Here is a 25,789-nt window from a genome sequence, read left to right as displayed (position 1 = left end):
ACTGCCAACCCAAAATTATATGAGTAATTTCACTGTGCTTTTTTAATAGCAAATTCATTGACCAGTGGATTACAGAATAAAGTAAAAGTATATAGGTTGAAAAATATGAAATATTTTTAAGGTTACCTTTACTAGTGAGCTATCATAGGATCCTTGACCTTATTTCACTGTTAGTGATAGTCTAGTCAATCGTGATGGTTCATGGCTATTATCCAAGCACCTTGGGAATCTGAGGCAGGTGGATTACTTGAGCTCAAGAGTTAGAGATCAGCCTGAGCAAGAGTGAGACTCTGTCTCTATTAAAAAAAAAAAAAAAGAAATAGAAAAGAAAAACTAGCCATACATAGGGCACCGTGGCTCACACCTGTAACCTTAGCACTTGGGGAGGCCAAGGAGGTGGATTGTTTGAGCTCAGGAGTTCAAGACCAGCCTGGGAAAGAGCAAAACCCTATCTCTACTAAAAATAGAAAGATTAGCTGGGCATTGTAGCAGGCACCTGTAGTCTCACCTACTCAGGAGGCTGAGACAAGAGCATGTCTTGAGCCCAAGAGTTTGAGATTGCTGTGAGCTATGATGCTATGGAACTCTACCCAGGGTACCCAGGGTGGCAAAGACTGTGTCTCAAAAATAATAATAATAATGACATTCTAAACCTGTCAAAAGGAACCACAAATCACCTTTTTATCACATTTATATGCCACAGCTACAAATATAGCCCAATGCAGGTGACTTGTTCAGATGACTCAAATAGGAGGACCAGGACTAGAGGGGCTAGAGGCTCCTCATGCCAAAAAAGTAAAAAGGCATTTGCATGACACCAGAAGGGACTGACTCTTCAAATGTTGCACACAAATTGCCTCACTCACTGAACCCTAACTCAAATTCCCTTAATATTATGAATGTGAAGTCATTTTCTAAAATGGTGAAAAACTCTTTATAAAATTTCAAACAAAATATATTTTTGTTTGCGCCATATCTACATTCCTGGGAAATTCTTGAAATATTCTTAATTTCTAGTAATTTGTTGTTGTTGTTGTTACTAACTTTTAACTTGTCTTGTGGTAAGAGAGCATGGCTTGTTAAAGACTTATGACATGCTTCCTGTGCCCTCAGTAGAAGGATGTGTATTCTGTAATTGTGGTATACAAAATTCTATCCATGTTCATTTAGTCAAGTGTAGTCATTTTGTTCATCTCTTTTACATACTTGCTTTTCTTTTTTCACTTTGACCAACTAAAACTTAAAGGAGTGTATTAAAATTTCTCATTATAGTGTTGTATTTGTCCATTTCTTTCCCCTTTTTCTGGATTCCGATTTTAACTACGGTTTTATTTAAGACATTGCATTTTCCATTCGCAATGCAGTGCTTTTACAGGGCGATGTTACTTCCCTCCCCTGTGCACATGTTCCATATTCAGGTTTTGAGAATGCCCAGTAATCTCTATAGCAGCTCAACTTTAACTCTGCCACATAATTTTCTACCCATTTTGATCCTTCAATGTTTTACTGTGTGAAACAATGCCACGGCTACAATGGGTTGGCTTAACCTTTCAATGGTGGGGCCTGAGGAAGCACCACCAGAAGGAGGACCCACCACCAGGGAAGCCCCCAGGCATTTCTCCTGCACTCTAGTACAGCTTGGTAATGATGGGGTTGCAGACTTTCTCCAGCTCCTTCTGCTGATGTTCAAATTCTTCCTTCTCTGCATTCTGGATCTTATCAAGCCAGTTGAAAATTTCATTACTCGTCAGGAATCTTCTGTTTTTCCTCATCGTTGATCTTGCCTTGAAGTTTCTCATCTCCAGCAGTTGCTTCCACGTTGAATACATAGGGCTCAAGTGAGTTCTTGGATGAAACCTTGTCTTTATGAGTCTTATCTTCAGTCCTGTACTCAGCTTCCTGGACCATAGGTTCAACACTTCTTGCTCAAATGCGCCTTGTCATTAGTGATGGTAATCTGATTCCCCTTTCCTGTGCTCTTATCCACAGCAGAGACATTAGGAATGCCATTGACATCAACATCAAAAGTGACTTTAATCGGAGGAACACAACAGGAGGCAGGAAGATTTGAACTTGCCAAGCAAGTTATTATCCTTGATCTTGGCACACTCACCATCATAAACCTGAATGAGCGCGCCAGGCTGTTTGTCAGAGTGGGTAGTGGAAGGCCTGCATCTCCTTGGTAGGAATGCTAGTATTATCCTTAATGAGTACAGTCATAACTCCACCAGCAGTTTCAATAGCAAGGGAAGAAGAGTGATGTCCAAGAGCAGCAAATCTTGAACATTCTCAGATTTGGGTCCTCCTTCTGGTGGTGCTTCCTTCACCAGACAGGACGGCCACCTGGGCAGCTGCACCATGAACAACAGCCTCCTTAGGGTTGATGCTCTTCTTCAGTTCTTTTCCACTGAACAAATCTTGCAGAAGCTTTTGAATTTGGGGGACAAGGGTAGAGCCACCAACTGGAATGAAATCATGAATCAGTGACTTGTCAGTTTGGTATCTCAAAGGGCTTTCCTTACAAGGTCCAGCATTCAATTCTTTCAATTAGGCGTGGGTAATGGAGGTATAGAAGTTGATTTCTTCATTAGGGGAATCAATATCAAGACTGGCCTGGGTGCTGGAAGATAGAGTACACTTACAAAGCTCACAAGCCATACAGAGGCGTCAGATAGCTCTCTGATTCTCACTGATGTCCTTATGCTTATCCTTGAACTCAGCACTAAAATGGTTGACCATTTGCTTGTCAAAGTCTTCTCCACCTAAGTGGGTACCTCTAACTGTAAATTTGACAGCAGAGATTCCATCCTCAAAAGTGAGGATTGACACATCAAAAGTGCCATCTCCAATGTCAAAGGTCAGCATATTTCTCTCAGCGCCAACCTTTTTGTCTAAGCCATAAGCAGTAGCAGCAGCAGTTGACTCATTTACAATCCTAAGAACACTGAGGCCAGCAATGGTTCCAGCATCTTTGGAGACCTGACATTGAGCATCATTAAAATAAAGTGGCACTGTGACCACAGCCCTTGGTAACAGTACTTCCAAGACAGGCTTTTGTGATTTCCTTCATCTTCATCAGAACCACGGATGACACCTCCTCTGGATAGAAACTTTTTATCTCTCCCTTGTATTCTATCTGGATTTGGGGCCTGCCTGTGTCCTTTACCACCAGAGGGGCCAATGCTTCATATTAGACCGAACAACGGCATCACCAAACCTCCATCCAATCAGACACTTGGCATTAAAAACTGTGTTTGTGGGGGTTACTGCAACTTGATTTTTTGAATCGACACCAATCACTTGTTCCATATCAGTAAAGGCAACACAGTTTAGAGTGGTTTGGCTTCCGTAATCATTGGCAATTATCTCTACTTTTCCACACAAGAGTAGGTAGTGCCGAGATCAATGCCAACTGCAGGTCCCTTAGGCACAGTTGCTCACTCGTAGGGCTGGCTAGGCTTGCAAAGACCATGCCGAAAAGCCAGGAGCTTCTGTCATGTTCAGTGAGCTGTCAGTTTCTCTCCATAGCATTTCTATCAACTTTCCTTTCATGTATTTTGAGACTATTTTATTGAGTATATGCATGTTCTAAAATTTTTTTATTGTTATGGAGTGATCTCTACCTCCAATGACTCTTTTCCTTCCTTCCTTCCTTCCTTCCATTCATTATTTCTTTCTTTCTTTCTTTCTACAGAGTTTCACTCTGTCACCCTGGTTTGAGTGCCATGGCATCATCATAGCTCACATCAACCTCAATCTCTTGCGCTCACATAATCCTCTTGCTGATTCAGTCTTTCAGGGAGCTTAGACTACAGGCACCCACCCAGACACACAACAGTTTTTCTATTTTTAGTAGAAGCAGGGTCTCACTCTTGCTCTGTCTGGTCTCAAACTCCTGAACTCAAGTGACACACCCTCCCTAACCTCCCCAGAGTGCTAAGATTATAGGTGGGAGCCTCCACACCTGGCCTCCAGTGATCCTTTCTATGTGACTTTATCTAGTCCTAACATACCCACAACTGCTTTTTTAAAAAATCAATATTATTTTATTTTCAACATTTGACTATTATGTGTTGCCTGTGCCTCTTTCTATCTTATTACAATCTACCTTATAACAATCTCATACCACTTCACATATAATATATCCTTTTGCTCATATATTCCTATTTGTTAATCACCCACTTTTGTGAAAACAACAAACATTCATAATTATTGTCATGCATTTAAATTATCTTTATGCTATAAGTGCTGAAACACATTGTTATCACTTTTTAAATGATCAATTATCTTTTAATGAAATTTGAATGAGAGGAAATCATTCCATATCTCTTTATTCCTGTGCATAAATAATCTGAAAAATCTGTAATTTCCTGTTTTCTGAAATATATTCTTGTCAACTATAGAATTCCTGGTGCACAAGTTTTATTGTTTTTTCCCCTCATAGCTCCTTAAAGATTGTACTGTACTATCCTGTCACTTGGATTATTCCCTGTGCAAAATCTATCATCCTATCTCTGTTCTGCAGCTTACTATCTTTCTTCTCTGACTTCTTTTAAGATTTTCTTGTTAACCACTTACTTTGAATAAATTTATTTTGAAGGTTTTGGTATAGGTTTCTTTATGTTTCTTATGCTTTGAATTTATTACTTTTAGTGGACCAATGCATTTATAGCTTTCATTAAATTTGAAAAATAGTGGCTACTATTTATACTGTCTCTCCTCCTTCAGAGACTCCAATTCCATGTGCATTAGGACACTTGAAATTGTCTCTGAATTTTCTGATACACTGTCCATTTTCCTTTTAAGTCTCTTCTCTGTACGTTTCCTTTTGGATAATTTTTATTACTATCTCTATAAATTCACTGGTTTTTTTTTCTGCAGTGCTTGGTCTGCTATTAATGCCATTTAATGCACTTTTCATTTCTGGCATTGCAGTTTTCATCCCCAGAAGTTCAATGTGGTTCTTCGTTATATCTTGCAATTCTCTTAATATCATGTACAGTCTGTCCTCTAGCTATTTAGCATAGAAGAGAGTGACAAGTGTTTTAATGCCTTTGAATTTATATAACATCTTTGTCAGTTGTGACTGATTAATAGTTTTGATCAATTGATTATTCTCCTCATTAAATGTGGTGTATTTCCAACTCTTTCATACCTAGTAATTTTTATTAGATATCAAGCATTGTGAATTTTACTTTGTGTGGTGGTAGGTAAACTTGTAATCTAAAAAATATCGTGAGCCTTTCCTGAGATATATTAAATTACTTGGAAACAGTTTGTTCCTTTGGTGTCTGCTTTTAAGACTTATCAAGCAAGAGCAGCACCCTGTTCAATCGAGGCTTCATTTTTCCCCACTGGTGGGTCAGAACCCTTCCATACAAAGCTCCATGGATTGTGTGGTTTTCCAGTCAGGCTGGTGGGAGACAAGCACTTTTTCTCACCTGGTGTTGGTGCTGGATTCTGTCCCCTTTAATCATTTTGTGTAGTTCTTTCCCTTCAGTTGTTATTGAGGTAGTTTCCTCAAGTGCATGCACTGATCAGTAGTTTGCTGGATACTAGAGGGTGATTCTCTGGAGCAGTCTAGAGTTTCTTCTATGTATAGCATCTCTTCTCTGGTGACAGCCAAGTGAAATTTAGCTGCGTGCTTCTTCCTGGATTCTTAGCGTCCTCTCATCGGTTGTTTCCTGTCAGAGATCATTGTCTTGTGTTCTTCCATGTCTATGTCTTAAAAACTGATCTTTCCCATATTTGCCCAGTTTTTTAGCTGCTTTAGATAGAAGGGTAAATCTTGTTTCTGTTGCTCCATCTTGGACACATGTGAAGTCCACATACCTTTTAAACTATATAGTTGCAACTTTTTAATATTGTGCTTCAAATTGCTGAGTCTATCTATTTACATTCACCATTATTACCAATATACTTGGACATATTTCTCCAATTTCTTCTTCTTTTATCTTTTCTATTTCTTTTTAGTGCTTTTTTTAAAAAAGACATAGCTAATTAAAATAAGAAATTAGTAAATTCTTTAGTTCTCAACAAAGGCCCCATTGAGAGAGGATACTCGAGAAGGGTGAGGTCTAGAAGAGGTCTTCTCAAGGAGACCACAAGGATAGTACATCTGCAGGGTCCTCTCCATGGTGACTCAGCTCTTGGGAATTTGTAGACGTAACTTCCTGGAACTTGGAAATTTCCAAGTTCTGTGAAATCTTGTAGTTCTGTAAGGACTGGAATAGCATCTCCCACTTGAATTAAACTGGCCAAAGAGAAGGTTACCTGTGGGGTGGAACTTTTTGACTGTCAATAAAAAGGGAAAGACCAAGCCAGTCGGGGAGCACGGCCATTTGGAATTCTTCTATGCCGTAAGCTCCCACCTGGTGAGTAAAGCCCTTCCTCTTATAAACATGGTGTTTGGGTGCTGTTTCTCTCCATTGGGCCTTGTCTTCCTGCAACACCATTATGTAATTTTTTCTAGACTTTTAATTCTGGATTATTAGAAAGATATTTAATCTTTTTATTTGGTCTCAGATATATGGCCAAGACAACAACAAACTTTGACAACCTTTTCAGTCAAGTTTAATTCATGGATCTTTTGTAACATCTCCTGAATTTTTCTTTCCTCCTTCTTAATCCTTCTTTCCTCCTTAACTCCCAGAGATTGGGAGTCTCTGCATGGCAAACCTCTTGAGGCTTTCTATGCCTGAGAATATTTTTATTATGCTGGCATACTTGAAGACAGTTTGGCTTGTGAGAAAATTCTGTATTTTAAATTATTTTCCATTTGTACTTATAGAATACCCCCTCATTATCTTCTTGCATAAAGTATTTGCTGTTGAAAAATCTGAATTTGGCTTATCTACCCCCCCTTTTTTGTCTCCTTTTATCCTTCAGATCTCTTCCCTAATTTTAAATTCACAATCTGTTTGCCTTACTATTTCTGCCTTAAGGATATCTGTAATCCAGAATACTGTTTTGAAATGGCTATGCTCCTCCAATGTCCCATTTGTTCTGTGAGCTCTTTTTCACTAGGACTAGGTCCCAAGCTCTGTTGCCCATTAAAATCTCCAGTGGAACTTTTTAAACTCCCAAAGCCATATCCCACTCCACAGAAATTAAATCAGCATGTCTAGAAGTAGGAGCCAGGTTGTCAGGGTTTTGAAAACCTATGCAGCAGATTGCAAAGTGATGAAAAATTTGGAAACTACTTCTCTCAAGCTATGCTGTCAGGCAGAGTGCCTTTTTCAATGTGTCAGTCCCATGTGTCAGGCAGTGCAGGTGAGGGATTGATGACTCTTAAGATGAAAAACCCCCAGACCCCAGAAATATCACTTATCTTCCTCCAAAAATCTCAGGTCAAGTCTTCACTTTCCCTTCTTTGCCACTGCAGGCAAAATCAGCATTTGAAGGAGATACCTCTTAGGTTAGAATTCTTTAGTCCTAGACTGTGGAAAGAACCTTTTTAGTCCCACCAGGACACACCCTAAACCAATAAATTCAGAAACTGTTGGAACAGGACCCAGGCATTAGTACTTCTTAAAGCTCCATAGATAATTCCACTCTGCAGAAAGACCCAGTCCAAGAATGTGGAGAATGAGGGGTAGAGACACAACTATCTGAGGTCAGATCATCTCCACCTGTTTTTCTTACTTCCTCAGAAGAAAAGAGCTGTTTTATTGTCTAGATCTAGAAGTTACTCCTGCGAATCCTGAGTCAAAAGTTCTGAGTGTGGACTTGGAGGAGGCATTGTTTACACAAGAGAGTGCAGGAAGGGGAGCAAGAACAGGATTCCAGTTACACTCTTTCTACTTTCTCCGGAAAGTGCCCTATCTGGGGGTACCCTGACCCAGCAAAAATCACCTTCACACACACACACACACATACAAACGGGCACACACACACACAGACACACACACGCGTGCGCTAACAAATTGTTGAGAGGGCAACAGAAGAGAAACGCTGCAAGATTTGATGACAATGCTGTTCATTTTTCTGTTCTGATACCTGAAGGTTACAAGAGGGAGAAAGAGCTAGAAGTTTAGGAATTAGTTGGGTTGCAATTAGCATCAAAATCAGCATATGTTAAAATGATTCCAAAAATTAAATAAAATGAAAGCTTTGTGTATGATGAAAAACAAGGTTAGGCTCTGGCTTCAGATGAACTCTGCATCTCTTTGAACATTTTGTGGGGCATTTGAAAGTCATGCAAGACGTGGCAAGATTTTTTGTTACCCAGAACAGTCCTGGGCATCGCAGGGTATCCATCCTTCCTGGCTCTGGCCCCTGCCCCCAAATCATAGTCTGTTGTGCCGAAATGTGAAAGGTCCTGAAAGCCCTGAGAAATGTTAAGGCCTGATGCATTTTAAACTTATGCTAAAATGACTGACAGATGTTTGTTAAAGATTTTTTTAAACGGAAAACCACAAGGTTTCAAAAAAAAACCTAATCAAAGAGTAGTCAGCTGAGCCAGGCTGTCGGTTCCTGAAGAGTGGCAACATCTTGGTATCATCAGAGCGTTACCAGAAATTAGTCAAGAACGTGGCAAACAGTGGACACTAAATAAATGGGTAGACCGAGGATGAGAGGGAGAAAGAGAGAGAGGACATGGATGGCAGGAAGACCAGTAAGGGGGCTGATAGAGTTACTTAGTCAATTGTTAAAGAAGGCCCAACCTGAAGCAAGAAGAGCAGAATAGAGAGAAAGGGAAAGATGAAAAATACCTAAAAGAAACAATCTACCCTGTTCTAACTAGAACATTAATTCTGTAGCCCACATTACTGATTACGATAATAATTTTTTTTTTTTTTTTTAGACAGAGCCTCAAGCTGTCCCCCTGGGTAGAGTGCCATGGCATTACAGCTCACAGCAACCTCCAACTCCTGGGCTCAAGCTAGTCTCCTGCCTCCGCCTCCCAAGTAGCTGGGACCACAGGCGCCCGCCACAACGCCCGGCTATTTTTTGGTTGCAGCCGTCATTGTTGTTTGGCGGGTCCGGGCTGGGGATTCCAACCCGCCACCTTAGGTGTACGTGGCTGGCGCCTTAGCCGGTTGAGCTATAGGCGCCGAGCCACAATAATAATTTTTTAAGTGCAAAGAGGGCACAGTGATACAAAAAGTCCAAAGATAAAGAAAGCTGCTGTATTGTTCCTACAAGATATGTGCAGTTTCTCAAAATGTAACTCTGTTTTTCATTTCACCTAGGAGCATACTCAGATTGCACCAAAACTTTCATAAATACCTGTTGAGTTTATATAAATAAACAAGGCTTTATCGCATTCACAGAATTAAGTAATTTAAATCCTCAACCCTTGTAGTTTCTAAATGAATCTTTCTAGTGTTGGCTGGTATTGGACGAGCAAGGCTCACAGGATGGTTGTAACCACGTTGAATTATTGTCCTAACTTTACACTTTATGAAGGTGGATTTTCCCGGCTCTTTTTGCATTGGTCAGGCACTCACCTCATTAATAAGCAGAACCAATAATAAGTACATTTAAAGGAAGGCTCAAGAAGTGACAAAGAGATGGAAGGATTATACATATGAAGGCTATTTCTTTATAATGTAGAAGTGAATTGAACACATGCAGTTATGAGAGAATGAAATCATTCAGAGAGAGGGAGATTAAGTGGATTAGAAAAAGAAAGAGGAAAAGGGCAAGCAAATTAAAGACAAGGAGGTCATAGATATCAGTGCAGAGAGAAAGGAGCTCTTAACAATCAGAGGGAGCGGGAGGCTGAGACTGAGGGCACTATGGAGAGAAAAGCAGCCTGGATTTTAGGCAGCTTGACAAAAAGGGAGACGACCAGAGTGAGCATGGCCCTGGTCCTTGATTAGGAGAGTGGGAGCTCAGATAGATTTTAACATCCTATAGAAGGGTGCAAAAAATATAGGCTTGTTGAAACAAAGGAAAAAATTAAACAGAAAGAAACTAGTAAAAGAAAAACAAGTAACCACAAGATATGTTAATAAAAGTAAAGTCATTGGACGAAAGTTACTGGGCAGCGCCTGTGGCTCAGAGGAGTAGGGTGCCAGCCCCATATACTGGAGGTGGTGGATTCAAACCCGATCCCCCAGCCAAAAAAAAATAAAGAGAGAGAGAGAGAAAGAAAGTTACTCAGAGAAGTAACAGAAAGAGTGGATGTGCCATAGAAATGATAAATGAACTCAGCGAAAAACAGTACATATTTCAGAAAAGAGAACTCAAACTATGACTAAACCCACATGGAAGATGAAAATATTTATGACAAATTTTTCATATCCTATTTCAGATTAGGAAATTTGTATAACACATCTGAGTCCAAAACACACAGATACAGGCTTTCAGAGCAAAAGTCCCTGACCCCAATATTGAACAGAGGACCTGCCTGGACTCACACATCAAATGAAACCCTACATTACAGCAACAGGTGAGAAATTAATATTTAATATTAAAGAAATTGTGGCAAAGATTTAGTCAATGGGATATTAGTCACACGTCTTGTTGGTAGGACCATCAATGAGACGATCCGTCCTTAGCTGCCCCCAACTCACCTTTCTTCCGTTTGAGGCCTTCTGACCTGCCATGTTCTCTGCATTCGTAGGGTTTAATCTCTTTACCCCAAGGTCAGTCATTGGAGTGATTTTCATGACTAATTTGAAAATATCAGTTGGCAATGGATTGATGTGTTTTGCATTGAAACAGAAAACACTTGTTCAATTCCTTTTAGAAACTAGACAAAGCACCTAGCACTGGGAATTCAAAGAAGCCCCTGGGAGGAGTTAGAGATGTCAAAGGTATTAGCCCCTACCCAGCCCTTAGATGTACAGAATTCAAAAAATGTGTACACGCATTCTATAAACACATATGAGATAAATATCAGATACATGACATAAATAAATATATATAAATGTATATATTTGCCCTGCCATCCCAAAGGAATATTTTATATCCTCATGGTCTAGAGGAATTTGAAAAGATTTAAATTAAACCTAATATTCTTCATCTCTCATCACCCCAAAGCCCACATTTACTTATGGAATCACAACCAACAGGAAGGATTTTGATGTGATAGCTCTCTAGACAATAGAAAGGGGAAAAATGACTAGGAGAGAGATGAAGTAGTGTAGATCAGCTTGGGTGGAGAGAATATACATTTTCCCTGCTAATAGCATTTTAGATTGATGATTTTGAGGGCTAAGTTAATAGTAAAAATGTAGAAAACGGAAAATAATTGAAGCCAAGGGGAAAACAGCATAGAGAGTAGACAAGGCATAGGGCTGGAATGACCTTATAAAAATAATGCTTAGGTTTTCTTTAATAATGCACTGAAAGCAGCTGTGATGCACTAAAATGTTTCTTCCACTTCATTCTCTTCTTGTGGGCTTCGTGTCTCTTACCTGTTCACAGCAATAGATGATCTCGCTCCCATCACGTGAGTAATTGAGTGTGAACAGTGAGCAAATAAAGCATTCTGGAAAAAAGGGTGTTGTATTGCTTATAGATGGACACCATCACTGGCATGCACACATACACATATAACAAATATACAAAATCTCAATTATAGTTTATGATGTTTTGTATTACATTTTGTGAAAATGATTGTGGAGTATTTTATAAACACAAATGAACTAAATATCCTTCGACTAACACTATCTAGAGGAAAACAACATGGTGACCCTACGTGTTCTGAAATTATCCAACAAGCAGGTGCAGCTCTAATTTAAGAATAGTGTCAAGGGCTCTAACCCTTCTCCCCTACAGTTCTGACAAACCTATTATAAACCTCTCCAACAACATATTGCATTTTTAAAAGAAGCTACACATATAATTAATAGTAGTTTTCAATAAATTGCTACCTTATTAAACACATTTTTGGAGTTATAATCTTATATATTATTTTAAAGTATTGCTCTCAATTGTAATTTAAGTTGATATTTTTTCCTGCCTCTAATATTGTTTCGATTTCCCTTATTGTTCCAGGGCGCTGTTTCTAATTCTTTCTTCTGCTTCCTCCCCAATCTTCATTTCCTCTCCTTGATGTAACGTGCCACCTTTTAATTATTTTATGTGTAGTCCATCTGTCAAAGTTCTGTTTCTATCTTCCTCTTCCATTCTCTCAATCTAATACGTGATCCTCACTGGATCATCTATGTTTTCCTCTCTCAATATTAGGGGATTTCTAGTATTTGCAAGTAATATTGCAGGCTGACTCTGGGTTGTAATAATCCAATGCCAAAACACAAAAACAGCAAGGGGCAGGGAAAAGGGCCCAACAAAGTAATAAGTGAGCAAGATTGTTACTAAGTCTTCTGGCCCTAAAATTATTGGAAGCTGTCACTCAATGGTCCATTGCATATTTGATAATACTCTACCTTGATAATTGCTCGAAGCATGTTTTTTTTAAAGACCCTAGCTGCCGGGTGGTTCCTGTGGTTCAATGAGTAGGGCTCTGGCCCCATATACTGAGGGTGGTGGGTTCAAACCTGGCCCCAGCCAAACTACAACAAAAAAATAGCCGGCACTGTGGTGGGTGCCTGTGGTCCCAGCTACTGGGGAGGCTGAGGCAAGAGAATCGCCTAAGCCCAGGAGTCGGAGGTTGTTGTGAGCTGTGTGACACCACGGCACTCTACCAAGGACGAGAAAGTGAGACTCTGTCTCAGAAAAAAAAAAAAAAAGACCCTAGCTGCATTAAGCAGTTAATAAAGTAATAATGCACATATAACATCTTCTCTTTTCAGAATTTCAGTATTGTAGGAAAATCAGAATGAGCCCCATCATGGTGGTATCATTTATTGACTTCAGCATTGGGTGTTGGTCACTGTGCTCTTGTAATCCCATCCAAAGCAGTTGATCTGTCTCTTCTACAAACTCTTCTCTGAGCATTGCCCGTACTCCCAGCCAAAGTGTGTGGCATGTAGTGCTCTATGGGCCTTAGCACATAGCAGAATCTCCCTGGTTAGGAGTACTCTCACTTGGCCAGAGGATACTTTGCTATATTCCTATAGCAAATACCCTAAATTGCATAGCTTAAAAGAAATTTATTATCTCACAGTTCTAGAGGCTCAAAGTCTAAAACTCAAGATGTCTGCAGGGCCACATGCTCTCTCTCTGAGGCTATAGAGGAGGGTCTTTCCTTGCCTCTTCCTGGACCCAGGTGACAGCTGGCAATCTTGATGGGTTTTTGGCTTGTGGCAAAATAACTCCAGTCTCTGTCTCCATCGTAGCCTTCTTCCCGTGTGCCTGTCTCTGACTTCCATCCTGATGAGGATTCCAGCACTTGCATAAGGATCCACTCTAATCCAATACGACCTTATCTTCACTTGATGTCTGCAAAGATCCTATTTCCAGACAAGGTCACATTCATAGGCACTGAGGTTAAGGCTCCAGCATATCTTTTTTGGTGACACAATTCCACCCATAACATCCTCCTTTCCATTTTTTTCCACATGAAGTCACAGTGATGAATTGTCTAATATGGTTGTGTGTACACTGTAGATTTTTAATTCACATTATTTGATTTTGATTTCTAAACCTACAATACTTTTGACTGTTAGTCATTTTGATGATAATAGTGATGCTAAGTAACCATCAGAGAGATAGGGTATTCTGCTTTCTTTTGTGAAAGATAGGTTAAAACACACGCTTTAGTAATGAAGTATTACATGTTGCCCAAATGATGTCATTTTTATTTTTAACATATTTTTAAAAACACAAAAACCCATATATGAATGTTACTTAAAAGAAGTATCACTGGGCAGGCACAGTGGCTCACACATGTAGTCCTAGCACTTTGGGAGGCCAAGGAGAGAAGATTGCTTGAGTCCAGGAATTCAAGACTAGCCAGGACAATATAGTGAGACCCCTGTCTGTACAAAATGTTTGTTTGTTTGTTTGTTTGTTTGAGATGTAGTCTCACTTTGTCATCCTCAGTAGACAGCTGTGGTGTCATAACTCCCAGCAACTTCACAGTTGCTCAAGGGACTCTCTTGCCTTAGCCTCCTGAGTAGCTAGGACTATAGGCACACCCCACAGTGCCCAGTTATTTTTAGAAATGGGGTCTTGCTCTTGCTCAGGCTGGTCTCAAACTCCTCAGCTCAGGCAATCCACCTGCCTAGGCTTCCCAGAGTGCTGGGATTACAGCCTTGAGCCTGGCCTACAAAAAATTTTTTTTGTTTGTTTGTTTATTTTTTTAAAAAGTAACATTGGACTCGGCTAAGTTGAGTTATTGTCTTCACGTGAATTAAAACTAAGACTGCTTTGAAACAAAGTAATGTAACTCAGGCTTCACTGAATAGAGAGCAGATGTAAGATCTGAATATTCAATAACTATTGAGCAAATCTTTATTTGTGTTTGTTTCAGTTAATTAACCTACTTAAAATTAGGACTTCCAACTCTAAAATTACCTGCAGCTGTACAGCTCTTGTCTCTATTGTTGGTGTACACTGAAAATACTCCAACAGAGGGCACCAAGAATTGCTCATGAGCGACACACCCACACAGTCTTGTCACTTTGGAAGGATTACAGACAGCATAACTAATAAAGTTATTGTGCTCTTGTGAAAGAATAATAGCATGTTTGAAAAGCGTGTATTAACCCTGTTGTAAGGTATCGATTGTACTCTGTCGTAAAGGAAATGAGAGAACAAAGACAAAGCGTTTCTAATTCTTACCCTGTTTGCTCTGGCTTGTTTTATTCCATTTCAATTTACACTTATATTCGAGAACATTGAAAATATATCACCCAGCTTCAAAGGAGGTTTTAGTTTTTATACACACTTTTGTAACAATTTGATGCTTTAAAGAACAGATGTGTAATTTAACTTAGAATGTGATGAATATGAAATATCATCCAATTTCAAATAGTCATGAACTCAATTTTCTGTGTTTACTATTATAAAAAAAAGAAGGAAAGTAGGTAGAGGGATAGTTGGATGGGAGGTGGAGAAGAGAATGAGAAAAGGAAAAAAGGGAAGAAAGAGGTAAGAGTTGATGGGGAACACCGTCATCATGTTTTGTTTTACTTTTTGTAGTTACCTAAGAAAATGTCTATTTACTGTGCCATAACTATACCAAATGATAATCCTGATTGGAAACTCCTGGAGAAATAGCAATAAACAAGTACTAAATATTTCTGAAACCCAAACTTCGAAGTTAGAAGTTGTTACGTGTTGATCCTTATCAAAGACTAAAAGCCAGTCATGTGTTCACAAATACGATCCTTGGTCCCACCCAGCAACTCCCTACATCAGGATCAAGTTCTTTAGAAGACAGATAGTGTGAGAAGCAGGACTGATGAAAATTAGTTGGATTTTTTTAAGACGGAAAACAGGAAATTCTTGGAACTTTTGTTTCAGACTAGAAAGCTTTTATTGACAACTCCATACTCCTCCTTTGTTACATTATTGTACATAAAAACAAGATATGGATGGGGTGGCGCCTGTGGCTCAAAGGAGTAGGGCGCCCGACCCATATGCTGGAGGTGGCGGGTTCAAAGCCAGCCCCGGCCAAAAAAAACTGCAATAAATAAAGAAATAAATCTTTAGAAAAACAAGATATGCACGAAAATAAGTCATATTTACATATTGAGTGTCTCTACATCCAAGTACAACAGGTCTTCATGATATAGCTCATGAATATTGGCACATGTACATCAAAATCAATTGAATTCCGGGTAGATGTAAAGAATGTACAGAGGTTAAAATGTCAAAATGTTTGACTACAAATATCGTGACAGGATGAAGGTCCTCATTTTTTGAGTGGCAGTTGATAGACATTTCATACGTCACTTATTAGCTATAAACTAATATTAAAAAAATCAGGTAGAATTGTTTTTTGTGCTAATGAACATCATTCAAAATCCTCCTTGCATGGTGATCCAGTAAGTATAAAATCTCTTATTCTTTTCTGAACCACGTCTTTTAAGAGCACAGTTCCTACAATCGCATTTCTCTTTCTCTCTCTCTCCCTCTCTCTCTCTCTAGAAAGAAATTTGGCATTTCATCAGCAAAATCAGCAACTGGAGAAAGGCCTTCCTCCGTGTTCTGTCAAGGGAATTGCAAGTTTAGGTGGGGTTTTAACAGACATCAAGGACTTACTGACATGCATGGATTGCATGATTTCATTCTATGTTCTGCGCCTTTCTCTTTTAATGGAAATGAAAACAATGACTGAGCAGAAAAGATCAAGCTTCTCACTGAGAGCACTGTCCTGGAGGAGGAGCAAACTACACATACACGCATCATGTAGATATGTACACATCAGACGACACTGGTTAAGTGTAATTTCTATTTTCACATTTTGTAGAAAGCATTCGTGAAAGCAGACCCATGCTAACGCCTTAGTAGCATTCTATAATACGTCAAGAGGCTTTGTGAAAAAAATCGTCATTCCAATTAACTTTTGCCTAGAACTGCTCCTAGTTCTCTGGCTTTCTTACATTTCTCATGTTGTGAATAAGTTATTTCTTTCATAAATTCCTTATAATTTTGGACCTTAAAAAATGCACACTACCCAAACTATTCCCAGTCTAGCTCTGAAGATTATTTCCTTCCCGAAGGGCTGACAGTTCTTCAGGGTCGAAGTCCTCTATAGCCATGCTGCACGCAGCAGGCCTGCATGAAATAAAAACAACCATTCAGCATGATAGGAACCAAACCTCAATCTAAAACCAGAAAGGGAGCTGTAAAAATCACCTGCTTGATAGAGCTCCATTGGATAGATAGGCTGTGGACGTTATACCCACATAAAACAATCAATTCACTCTGTTTGATTCATGCAAATACGATTGGAGGAATTCAGCATTCATGTCAAAGGAGCTTTAAATTTTGGAATTAAATTCTACTTCTTGTGATAATTTTTTAAAAACTTTTCACTTAAGCATGATTGATGGAACTCTACCCTTCACTGCCATTTCTTCTAGAATTGAAAGTTATGGAAAATAATGCCAATCAAAGAGTCAACCTACAAGGACAAAGAGAATTAGAAGACCACACTGGGAGAGAGATGTGAACAAACCTGTGGAAGATGAACAGCAGATGGAGGAGTGGTAAACCAGTGGTGAGAGCAAGGTGAAATCTAAGATCTGCAGATGTGCATGTTAAAGAAAAGGCAAATGACTGGCCATCCAGAATTCTGGGAAGACTCGGGGCAGAGGCTTCCCACATTGGTGCCAAATTAGCCTGAGGTATACACACCTTGGAACCCTGACTCTCGTATTACCACCCTTGCTCCACCAGAAAACCTGAGATTTAGTCAGTGATACTGAGGCACTGGAGGAAAAAAGAAATCAAGTAAGTGAAAGACTCAAGGTTGAATAGTTCTAAGTCCCACACAATTAACCACCTACTATTCCACTGCCAGCGTCCAAGAACACCAGGATCAAACCCCAACGTGTTAGAAAACCTCCCACATTTAACACAGAGAACAGAACAGAAACCTGAAGTTACACCTCACTCTGACTAGCAGTGTGTGGTCATGCCTGCTTTTCCCATGTTGTATTCAATTCGATATTTTAAATCATTTAAAATAGTTTTAGAAAAACTAGTCTGGCACAGGGGTGCACGCCTGTAGTCCCAGCTACTTGGGAGGCTGAGGCAAGACTATTACTCAAGCCCAAGAGTTTGAAGTTACGGTCAACTATGATGCCAAGGCACTCTACCCAGGGCGACAGACTGAAACTCTGTCTCAAAAGTAATAATGATAATTAAAATTAAATAAAATAAGTTTCACTATCAATACTTTAAAAACATCTTATTTCAAAAATACTGATTTCTTTGATTATTAATGACCTGAAGCATTTATTATTTACTTGTATTTCTTCTTCTTACATTTTTTTTATGGTATTTGCCCTTTTATCAAATGCATTGATCACCTTTCCAATTGATTTCCCTCTTTCTAATTGATTTCCCCGAACTTGAAAAGTTCTGTCCAGTATAATGGATACACTTTATATATCCTTTACAATAAAAATGATAGTAATCCCAAGAAACCCTTATGTAGGCCTACGAAGTATTTAGTGTCAATTTTAAAACCAGTATCAAGGCGGAGTGCTGGTAATAAATGATCCGAAGTCTAATAAGCACGAAGAGGCCCAGGTGGCACCTGAACGCGTTGGTCTGCCTTCCGAGTCTGCTTTTCGCAATTTGTACTCTCTGAAATACGAGCTATGTGCATTATTCTCTAATTTGTTGTTTTCTGAGCTTTGACATTTGTAAATTAGTTGGTATATTGCTGTTTGGATAGCTAATTTTTTGGTCTTCACATTTTGTCTTTCTTTAATGGATACTGATGCTGTATTTTGATCCTGCTTTAAAAAAAAATCCCATACCAAGACTATATCAAACATTCTCATCAATTCATACAGAATTGAATGCATTTCAACCTCTCTCTCTCACACACACACATCTCATTTCCCAATAATGTTTATTAAACAATGTAATCTTTCCCTATTGAGCTTAAAAATCTCTTTTTTTCTGATTGCTGTGTAACTATATACTTAGATTTTTACTTTTGATTCCAGTGAAAACAATTTTGAAACTCAGGGAGTTAACTAGAAACCTGTAAGAAGAAAATTCAACAGGTCCATACTTTTGCCAGAAGTAGCTAAACTATCTCTACCATTTTTTTTTTTTTTGGCCGTTTTAATAGTTTTACTTAAACAAAAACACAATATGCCCATGAGCTGTCTATTCATTTTCTTCGCTGTGCAGCCTGCCCTGGGACTGATGACTCCGGCGGGCCGCTGGGCTGCTCTTTCCACGACAGCTTTGTGGTTCTCGGAGGAAACTTTGTGAGCCATCTCCGCGCACTCAGATTTGTTGCACATCGGCAGTACTTCCAGCTCCCTGACCGCAGGGACAGGAACTTCCGGACACCTCTGGGCAGCACGTGCTTTGTTTGCCTGTTTGAGCATCAAGATCTGGCCCTCGAATCTTCTCCAAACCCTGCCGTCCATACCTCTGGGTTTCCGCCAGTTACACTTAATTTTGACATATCAGTCTGATGCCAGATAAGCTTCTTCTTGGTCCTCTTTTTTGATGATCTTCAACTTCAAGGGGTACCAGAGGGCGGCCATGATGGAGAGCAGGAGAAGGCTGCCACCTCCATAGATAGAGCTGAGGAAGAGTATCTCTGTCTTTTATAAAGCCTTTTTGATTTTAAAACAATTAGAGAATCATAGGAAGTTGTAAAGAGAGTACACAGAGATCCCATATTTCACTCACCCAATTTCACCAGTTTTTTCATCAGTTTTCTTGCGCAACTGATTACAATTTAACCCAAGGAAACGACACTGGCACAATGTGTGAGGATCAATCGTTCTATGTCAGTTTATTCTACGTGCCGATTCATGTGATCCAGACACAGAATTATACCCTCACCTTAAAGATTTCCCTGTTGCTATCCCTGTAGAGACACATTCACTCCCTTCTTCTCACTGTCCCTAGACCATGGTAACCATTAAGTACTCTTTATTTCTATGATTGTTCATTTTGAGAATGTCACATAAATGGAATCATTCCCCATTCACTATGTGACCTTTGAGTTTGGCCTTTTAAACTCAGCATAAACATTTGAAATTCATCCCAGTTGTCATAGTACCTGCAATTCATTTAATTTCTGAGTAATATTCTATGGAATGGATATGCCACAGTTTGTTGATTCATTCAACTATTGAGAGACATTTTGGTTGTGTTCATTGGGGGGATATTACAAATAAAGCTGCTATGAGCAATCACACACAGGTTTTGGGGTGCACCTAGATTAATGGCCAAGAGTACAATTGGTAGAATGTAGGGTAAATGTACATAGTTTTTCAAGAAACTATCAAACTCTTTGCCATAGTGGCTGTACAATTTCACATTCCCAACAGCAATATATAAGATATCAAGTCTCTCCACAACCTCACCAGCATTTGGTATTGTTAGTACTTATTATTTTAGGTGTTTTAATATATGTGATATAATACATAGTATCTCCCCATAGTCTTAATTTGCATTTCTCTAATGGCTAGTGATGCTGACCATTTTTAATTTTAATCTGTATATCCTCTTCAGTAAATTGCCTTTTGATGGTTTTTGTTGTTGTTGCTTTATAATTGGATTTTCTTTTCTTTTCTTTTCTTTTTTTTTTTTACTTTTCACCATTGAGTTATGAGGACACATTACATATTCAAGATATGAGTCCTGTGTCTAATATGATACTTAAAAATATTTTTTGCCGGTCTGTGCCTTACCTTTTCATAATCTTTAAAGGTTTCTTTTATCTGGGGATCAAGATTTTTTAGATCTTATCTGAGGCTCTTTACTCAGCCATAGGCCCTAAAGATTTTCTCCTACGTAATCTTTCCAACATCCTATCAAAATCTTTCCTTTTACATTGCAAACAATGACCATTTTGAGTTAATTTAGTTGCTTGTGCATCTTTGTAAAAAAAATTTTTAAAAGAAAAAAAGAAACAAGCTGGGAGCAGTAATCTAGCACTCTGGGAGGCCAAGGCAGGTGGATTGTTTGAGCTCAGAACTTTGAGACCAGCTTAAGAAAGGGTGTGATTTACTCCTTTTTCTAAAAATAGAAAAATTATCCAGGTGTGGTGGCAGGTTTCTTATAGTCCTTGCCATTCAGAAGTGTGAAACAAGAGGATCACCTGAGCCCAACAAGCTGAGGTTGCTGTGAGCTATGATGACACCACAGCACTCTAGCCTGGGCAGCAGAGTGAGACCAACTCCAAAGAAACTGCAAAAAACCAGGTGGTCATACCTGTTAGGGCTCTGCTCTGCGTGGGCTCTCTAGTCGGCTCTGTGCCTACAGATGTCTATCCCTCCACTAACACCGCATAGTCTGGATTACTGCAGGTATACAAGTCTTGAAAGTGGGTTAAGTGAGTTCTCTCACTTTATTCCTCTTTTTCAAAATTGTTTCAGCTGTTTTAGTCACTTTGCCTTTCCATAATCTTGTATTTATCTAAAAGCCAATTCCGCAGGATTTTGTCAGGCATTGCATTTTACTTACACATCAGTTTAGAGAGAATTAACATCTACACTATGCTATGACAGATTCTATCTCCCCATTTATTTAGAACTTTTAAAATTTCTTTCTCCTCATTCTGTGGCTTCTGACAAACAAGCCTAATGCAGGTTCTGTTATATTTGCACCTAGTATTTTCAGTGATTGCAAATGGTATAGTTTTTCCAATTTGTGGCCATGTACGTATCTTTCCTTAGGATTTTTTTTTTCCTGTAGAACAGAGATGCTAATACAGACAGTTTCATTTCTTTAGTTCTTATTTGCATGCTTTTATTTCCTTTTCTTTTTTTACTTTAATTTTTATTAAATCATAACTGTACACATTTATGGGGTACAATGCAATGATTTGATATGCAATGTGGAGTACATAAATCAAACTGATTAACAATACCATCACCTCACTTATCTATTTTGGGGGGTAAGACATTTATAATTTACTCTTAGTTGTTTTGAAAGGTACCCTTGCATTGGGCATATTAGGTGAGATTCCACCACATGCTCTCCCTCTTCCCTCCACTCCCCTCTCCCCTCCTTCTTGCTGGACTATATTCGTGTTTTATCATTCATATATTGAAGTACTTTACTAAGAAGAATATATTCTAACTCCATCCAGGTAAACATAAAAGATGTAAAGTCCTCATCTTTTATGTGGCTGAATAGTATTCTATGGTACATGTATACCACAATTTGGTTTATTACCTTTTCTTAATGTATTGTTCTGGTTAGAGCTTTCACTACCACATTCAGAAGCAATGGTTACAGTGGACAGAATTGCCTCATTCCTAGTTATGGAAGAAAAGCATTCAATCTTTCTTCTATTAAGTATGACATTATAGGTTTTCTGTAGATGTGTTTAATCAATTTGAAGAACTTCCCTTGTATTTCAAATTTTCTGAGAATTTCTATTATAAGTGTTGAATTTTATCAAATTTTTTTGTGTTAATTGATATGATCAATGGATATTTTTTCTTTTGCTTGTTAAAATGGTGAATTATATAGATGGGTTTTCAAACATCAAGCTAGCCTTGTATTCCTGAAATAAAACTTACTAAGACACGGTGTATAATTTTTTTTTTTTTTTTGGCATTGCTGAATTCTACTTGCTAGTATTTTCTTAAGAATTTTAGCATCTATATTCATGGGAGATATTAGTCCATAATTTTCTTCTTTTGTACTACCTTTGTTTGTTTGTTTGTTTAATCAGGGTACTATAAGCTTCATAAAATGGGTTAAGAAGTGTAATCTCCTCTTCTGTTTTATAAAAATGATTATGTAGAATTAGCATGAACTCTTTTTTAAGTTTGGTAAAATTCCACAGTGAAAACATCTAAGTCCAAAAATGATGGAGTTATTAATTACAGATTCATTTCAACTAAGGAGTCAAAATGTGTATCACAAAGTTGTTTGTGATATTCCTTTACTATCATTTGAAAGGCTGTAGGATATGTAGTGATCTCTGATATTTCATTCATTCATTCTGCTAACGCATTCATTCATACTGCTAATTTGTGTCTTCTCTCTCTCTCTCTTTCTCTCTTCCTGTCAGTTTTGCTAGAGGTTATCAAATACACAACCTGTTCCTTCCAAGAAAATAAATTTTCCACACTTATTTTTTCCATTATATTTGTTTCTCAATTTCTTCAGTATCTATTATTTTCATTATTATTTATTTGCTGTTTTTATCTTCCTTCTGAGTTCATTTTTTCTTGTTTTTCTAGGTCCTTGAGGTGGGATTTCAGGTGATCAGTCTGAGGCTTTTTCTCTTTCTTCACACAGTCCCTATGTACCATGGGCAATGGTTCCAGAAACCACCCCCCCCCGCCACCACACACAAATACCTAAATGCACGGATATTTAAGTTCCTTAGATAAAATGGTGTATTTTTGCATATAACCCACACTTTCCTCTTTCATACTTTAAATCACATCTAGATTACTTTATAACACCTAACATAAGGAAAATTACATAAATGATTTTTCACAACATTTTTATTGGAGAACACAACCAGAAAAAAAAGAGTCTATGCATGTTCATTACCCATACAAATATCTTTTTTTCCCGAATATTTTCAATCCTCAGCAGATGAAATCTACATAGCAGAACCCATGTGTACAGAAGGCAGATTGTACCTGCATAAGTATTTAGTGCTATAAATTTTCCTCTAAGCCCTGCTTTATATGTATCCTTGATTTGATTTTTTTGTTGTACATTTTTATTCATTTCAATCTATTTTTTCTGTTTCCCATAAGATTTTTTTGGAGTCTCACTATGTCACCCTCAGTAGAGGCGCCACAGCTCACAGCAACCTCAAACTCTTGGACCTAAGCAATTCTCTTGCCTCAGCCTCCAAATTAGCTGGGACTACAGGTGCCCATTGCAACACCCGGCTATAAGATTTGTTCATTACCCCATGAATTACATAGAAGTATGTTGTTTAGTTCTACATTTTATTATTTATTTATTCATTTGTTTAATGAAACAGAGTCTCCCTTTCTTGCCCTAGGTAGAGTGGGATGGCATCATAGCTTACAGCAACCTCAAACCCTTGGGCTCAAGAGATCCTTTTGCCTCAGTCTCCCCAAGTAACTGGGACTATAAGCGCCCACCAAATACCTGGCTATTTTTAGAGACAGGACCTCACTCTTGTTCAGGCTGGTATCCAATTCCTGAGCTCAAGCAATCCACTGGCCTTGACCTCCCAGAGTCCTAGGATCACAAGCAGGAGCCACCACACTTGAGTAGTTCTATATTTTAAAAGATATTTCTGTAATCTTTTTATAATTAACTTCTAGTTGAATTCCATTGTTGTCAGAAAACATACTCTGTATGATTTCTATTCTTTTTCATTTGTTGAGGTTCATTTTATGGCCCAGAACATGATATATATTGGGTTGTATCTATGGCATTTGTAAAGAACACTGTTGGGTAGAATGGTCTATCAGTCTCAATTGTATCTTACTGGTTGATGTGTTATTGAGTTCTAAGTCTTGTCCAGTTTTTTTCATCAATTATTGTACAAGGGGGTTAACAATCTCTAAAGATGATTGTGGAGATTGTGGCAATGGCTATTTTTTCCTTTTAGCTATATCAGTTTTTGCTTCCCATATTTTGGAGCTCATTGTTCAGTGTATTAGGAATGTTATGTCTTTTTGGTGGCTTGACTCTTTAACATTATATAATGTCTTTCTCTAGCTCTAGTAATTTTCTTTGCTTTAAACTTTAAAGTAGACTTCAAAGTCTCTTTTACATGATATTAATGCTGCTTCTTTTTTGATTAATGGCATACTCCTTTCCATCCTTTTACTTTCAACCTATCTGTATATTTAGTATATATATAGTAAAATGTAGTAATGAAGTCAGTTTCTTGTAGATAGTATAGTTAGGCCATGTCTTTTATCCATTATGCCAACGTTTGTCCTTTAACTGTGTTTGTATATAATTTAGAATGTATATAATATCATCAATATTTGACGTTTTAAGCCTGTTTTGTTTTTTGCTTTGCATTTGTTTCCTGTTTTTCATTTCTCTGTTGTATTTTTTGTTTTGTTTTGTTTTTCACTTTCCTGTAGGTTACTTAACATTTTTTAGAATTCCATTTTGATTTACCTGTAATGTTTTCCAGTGAATTTCCTTATACATTTTTCTTAGTAGCTGAGCTGGATACCACATTAAATGTATATATCTTACATAACTTATCACAGTCTACTGGTATTGGTATTTTATTAAATTGTGTGAAGTATAGAAATCTCAGTTCCCTTTTAACACTTTACCCATTTATAATATACAATTTAATAGACATTATACTTCCTCTGCATACATTTAGAAGCACATCAGACAGCATAACAATTATCCTTTCAATTGTCAAACACAGTTTGAAAACTCAAGAGGAGAAGAAGAAATTATTATCAAATTAAATATATTTTTACTCCTTCCATTGTTTTTTCCTCCTTCTGAATAGCTTGAGATTTGTTCTTTTTATCATTTAGTCTATGTTAGGGAACTTCCTTTAGTCATTATTTGAGGGTAAGTCTACTGACAATACATTTCCTTTTCTTTTATTTTTTTTTTTACTCTTTCTTTGTTTTTCATCTGAGTATGTCTTGATTTCTACTTTATCCTCAAAGATATTTTTGCTAGACCTAAAATTTGGATGTCGATGCTCTTTTTCTTCAACCAGTTGAAAAATGTTATGCCACTTTCTTGTGGTCTTTATGGTTTCTGAATAGCACTATACTCTCCTTTGAATTGTTGTAGAGTTTTCTTCTATAATTAAACTGTGATTTGATTTTCTGCTTTCAAGACACTGTCTCTTTCTGTAGTTTTTAGAAATTTGACCCTGATGTGGGTTTGTGTAAATTTCTTTGGACTTGTCCTATTCAGCATGCACTCATTGCCTTGGGTCACCTTATAGCTGTTTTAAAAATTGAATTCCAGAAAACACTTTCACACCAAGACAACAAGTTCTTGATGGCTTTCCTGATGAAGACTACCAAACTTATAATGAAAGTGTAATAATTCTCCACAAATGATCCAGGGAATGAAGAAGTAGGAATACTTCCCAAGTCATTCTATAATGATAGCTTTGCTATGCTAATATCGAAAGCTGACAAATATTTATGATAGACACAGGTGAAATAATTATTTTAAAATTTGGAGGTGAAATTGAAATCAATAATTTTTAAGTAAATCAATGTAATTCACTATATTAACAGATTGAAATTTTAAAAAGCTCTGTGAACTCCTCAATAAATGCAGAGAAAGAATTTGACAAAATCCACTATCCATTTTTGACAAA

General features: G+C 37.9%; 1 pseudogene; it reads right to left on the bottom strand.

Moving 5' to 3' along the window:
• Positions 1–1,495: 1,495 nt before the first annotated feature.
• Positions 1,496–18,926, bottom strand: LOC111724939 (annotated as a pseudogene).
• Positions 18,927–25,789: the final 6,863 nt, after the last annotated feature.

The sequence above is a fragment of the Otolemur garnettii genome, unplaced genomic scaffold (assembly GCF_000181295.1).
Source record: "Otolemur garnettii isolate 467f Iridium unplaced genomic scaffold, OtoGar3 scaffold00002, whole genome shotgun sequence".
NCBI classification, from domain to species: domain Eukaryota; kingdom Metazoa; phylum Chordata; class Mammalia; order Primates; family Galagidae; genus Otolemur; species Otolemur garnettii.
This window is presented reverse-complemented; position numbering and strand designations above follow the sequence as displayed.